Consider the following 4,806-nt stretch of genomic DNA (forward strand, 5'->3'; position numbering starts at 1 on the left):
CTTTTGTTACCAGTCAGACATAAGCTATCAGGGTAATCCTAAAGTTCAGATAGGAAAAATGGATGTGGTCTGCATGTACTGCAGTGCCCTGAAATGGAAAGATGAACCGCCAAGTTTATGCTGTGCAAATGGCAAGATAAAACTTCCACCTCTCCTGTCACCACTAGATCCCCTAAAGTCTCTGATGACAGGTACCAGTATAATATCAATGCATTTATTGGACAACATTAGGAAGCACAACTCCTGCTTCCAAATGACATAATTTGGTGCAACAAAAGAAATGTTTACAACAGGATTTATGCCGACATTTAAAGTTCAAGGACAGTTTTACCACTCAATTGGCTCACTGCTTCCATTACAAGGAGAAGAACCTCAATTTCTTCAACTTTTCTTTATGGGAAATGCAGAAGCAGAGGCTCAGTGGAGATGCTCTTTAATTCCTAACACTCGCCTTGATATTGTCACTATTTTGCAGCAGTTCCTTCTCTCCAACAATCTATATGTTCAACTTTTCAAGACTGCACTTGAATGCATGCCAAATGACGATTACAAGGTTGTCATTCGAGCTGACAAAACACCACAAAGTGAACATCAGCGACGTTTCAATGCTCCCACATTTGATGAGGTAGCCATCTTAATTGTAGGTAATGATTTTCAAAGCCGTGACATTGTGCTTCAGAAAAGGAACAATAGTTTGCAACGAATAGCAGAAACTCACAGGTCCTATGATACTCTGCAATATCCAATCATCTTTTGGCAGGGACAGGATGGCTATCACTTTGGAATACATCAGACAGATCCTACAAGAGGCAACCCTTCAGGAAAAAAAGTGTCTGCCATGGACTTCTATGCATATAGGATCATGACAAGATTTGCAGAGGAAAATTACATCTTGAAATGCAAACACCTCTTCCACCAATTTATTGTTGACATGTATGCAAAGATTGAGAGTGAACGTCTATTATATATTTGACTAAATCAAAAGAAGCTCAGGGCAGAGGAATATATTCACCTTAGAGATGCTGTTGCAAATGATGCTGATCCAAAAGAGTTGGGGAAAATGGTTATTCTTCCATCAACTGTCACTGGAAGCCCACAACACATGCATGAATACACACAGGATGCAATGACTTATGTGAGAAAGTATGGCCGTCCAGATCTTTTCATCACCTTTACTTGCAATCCTGCCTGGGAGGAAATTGGAGGGCACCTGTTGCTAGGCCAAAAAACAGTGAATCGCCATGACCTTATTGCTCGGGTTTTCAAACAGAAACTTTCAAAAATGACTAATCTCATCACAAAATCACATATTTATGGTGAGACGCAGTGCTGGATGTATTCAGTTGAATGGCAAAAAAGAGGCCTTCCTCACGCCCTCTTCTTGATTTGGCTGAAGCCTACCAAAATTGACAGTATCATCAGTGCCGAATTGCCAGACCCTCAGATTGACCCATTGCTGTTTGACACCATTGCAAAAAACATGATCCATGGTTCGTGTGGGAGTCTGAACAAAAATTCTCCCTGTATGATTGATGGCAAGTGTTCAAAGCTTTACCCACGATCCCTGGTCCAAGAAACCCAAACAGGACAAGATGGATATCCAGTCTACCGAAGAAGAAAGCCAGGGGATGGTGGTTTCATAGCAAAGCTCAAAATGCGTGTTGGATCATCACTCCAAGAGATAGAAATTGACAACAGGTGGGTAGTGCCTTACAACCCTTTGCTCTCAAAAATCTTCCAGGCCCACATAAATGTCGAATCTTGCCACTCTGTGAAATCAATCAAGTATATCTGCAAATATGTCCACAAAGGAAGTGATCAAGCAGTTTTTGAACTCCAGAAAAATGGACCTATTATTGATGAAGTGGAGGCATTCCAGATGGGCAGGTACATAAGCAGCAATGAAGCTGTTTGGAGAATACTAGGATTCTCCATTCATGAGCGCTACCCACCAGTTGTGCATCTGAGTGTGCACTTGGAAAATGGACAGAGAATTTACATTAACCCAGCAAACTTGCAGCAGCAGATCCTAACACCACCTAAGACCACCCTCTTTACATTTTTTGAGCTGTGTCAACAAGACCCTTTTGCAAAAACAATTCTCTACTGTGATTTACCAAAGAACTACACTTGGAATGCCTCCAGAAAAACACTGGAACGGAGGAAACGGGGGCTTGATATTGAAGGCTATCCAGGGGTGAAAGCAACTGATACTCTTGGTCGCGTCTACACTGTTCATCCGTCAAATGCTGAGTGCTTCTACCTGCGGATGTTACTTCATGTTGTCAAAGGCCCTACATCATTTTCTGACCTGAAGACGGTCGGAGGCCATGTGTGTGAAACATTCAGGGAAGCTTGCCAAAGAAAAGGACTTTTGGAAAATGATGGACACTGTGACATGACCCTCAGTGAAGCAGCAGCCACACAAACCTCAAAGCGACTAAGACACCTCTTTGCTATTATTCTAACAACCTGTAGCATTTCAAATCCTCTTGAGATTTGGACAAAGTACAAAACTGATCTCAGTGAGGACATCCTCGTGCAGATTATAAGGGAAAAACATCAGCAGCTCATCAACTTCACTGAGGAAATGTTCAATGAAACTTTAATGCTCCTTGAAGATCAGTGCATAGCAATGTCAGGAAAAGCCTTACAGTTGCTTGGTTTGCCTGCTCCAATAAGAAATCCTGAAGGCATCCAAATGTGTAGGGAGATTTTACTAGAAACAAACTACAATATTGATGAACTGACAGCATTTGTGTCTCAGAACGAGCCAATATTGGTACCAGATCAAAGGGACGCCTATAACTACATTTTAAGTTTCAGTGAAACCAACAAAGGTAGGATTGTCTTCCTTGATGCTCCAGGTGGAACAGGAAAGACATTTGTAATCAACTTGCTCCTGGCAAAATTTCGACAACAAAAAAAGATTGCAATTGCAGTGGCATCTTCTGGAATTGCAGCTACGCTTTTAAAATGTGGCAGGACAGCACATTCGACATTCAAACTACCACGTAACCTGTCTCATAGTGACAGCCCCGTGTGTAATATTGCCAAGGGATCAGGACTGGCCAAATTGCTTCAAAAATGCAGTGCCATCATTTGGGATGAATGCATCATGTCACACAAAAGGGCTCTGGAAGCAGTGGACAGACTGCTGCAAGACCTGCATAGCAACAAATATATCATGGGAGGAGTAGTTGTTGTTTTGACAGGTGACTTCCACCAAATGCTACCTGTTATTCCAAGATCAACCCCTGCAGACAAACTGAATGCCTGTCTCAAAAGCATCATACCTTTGGAGAAAAGTAAAGAAAATGCCACTGAACACAAACATGAGGTTCTACATGACAGGCGATGTTCCTGCTGGACTGTTTTCGAGCCAGCTGTTGACTATTGGAGATGACAAGGCACCAGTAAACTCAATCACTGGACAGATCACCTTCCCAAGCAACTTTTGTTGCATTGTGACTTCCATTGAGGAGTTGAAAGCAAAGGTTTTTCCAAACATTCAACTCCATTTCAAAAATTCTGGCTGGCTGTGTGAAAGGGCTATTTTAGCTCCCAAAAATGACAGTGTCAACAAGATCAATCTTCAAATTCTAAATCTCCTTCCAGGTGTGTGCACAACCTACAAGTCAGTGGATACAGTAATAGACCCTGCTCAAGCATTATTTTATCCAACTGAGTTCCTCAAATCCTTGGAGCCACAAGGACTTCCTCCTCACAACCTCTTTCTAAAACCTGGAGCACCTATTCTGCTATTGAGAAATTTGGATCCACCAAAGCTGAGCAATGGAACAAGACTCTTGATTAAGAACCTGTTTCCACATGTAATTGAGTCAACCATTTTGACAGGATGTGCCACAGGAGAAGATGTTTTCATTCCAACAATTCCTCCCATTCCATCTGATTTGCCTTTTGATTTTAAACGCCTCCAGTTTCCTGTTCGACTGGCATTTGCTATGTCCATCAACAAGGCTTAGGGACAGTCCTTGAAAATAGTTGGAATCGATTTACAATCTCCATGCTTTTCTTATGGTCAACTTTATGTGGCCTGTTCAAGAGTTGGAACAGCCAAAAATCTGTTCGTGTTTGCACCTGAAGGAAGAACTAAGAATGTCGTTTATCAAAAGGCTCTGTAATAAGGAGTAAAAGATTACTTCATATTACTTGACCAATTTAGTTAATTCTGTGTGGAATATCTCTGGTGTTGAAATACATGTTGTGAAATGCTTCTATTAGCTTAGTTTTTGCCTTTTAATAATTACATTTCTATCTATTTGTTTTGTGGTTTTTGTGTGGAGAATACATTTTTGTTAACACATTCTATTTTGCTAACAGCAGTTATTAACCCGGGCAAAGCCGGAGAGTGCAGCTAGTCAAAATATAAATTTAACTAACCCAATCAGAAAGTATCATAATGAGGGAAAAAAGTCAAAACAGCACTATCTTCACAACTTCCTAAAAAAATCAAATAAAGAAGGTTGGAAACATCTTATCTACCCTAAATTAGTATCAATAAAACTGCCTGGTTGACAAAAAAAGCAAAGCCTCACACAGCTCCATCGATGGAAAAATAAAAACCTTAAAAGTTTCGGAAAGTGACGACATAAACCAAAATTATTTTTTATTTACAAATTTCTGAATTATTTTTCTCCTATTAAATAGCATAAAACCAAAGCAAGTTTTAATTTTTTCTCACAATTTCGCCATACTTGGATTTTTTTTCATTTTCCAGCACATTGAATGTTAAAGTGAATGGTGTAATTCAGAGCTACAAGCTGTCCTGCAAGAAGCAAGCCC

The 4,806-nt window shown here is 40.4% G+C and overlaps 1 pseudogene; it reads left to right on the plus strand.

The window, feature by feature from the left end:
* The first annotated feature begins 532 nt into the window (after window positions 1-532).
* LOC141271430 (uncharacterized) lies at window positions 533-4,539 on the plus strand (annotated as a pseudogene).
* Window positions 4,540-4,806: the final 267 nt, after the last annotated feature.

This window comes from Phyllobates terribilis, unplaced genomic scaffold (genome assembly GCF_046119375.1).
Source record: "Phyllobates terribilis strain yellow unplaced genomic scaffold, ASM4611937v1 Scaffold_1__5_contigs__length_1240528914, whole genome shotgun sequence".
Classification (NCBI taxonomy): Eukaryota; Metazoa; Chordata; class Amphibia; order Anura; family Dendrobatidae; genus Phyllobates; species Phyllobates terribilis.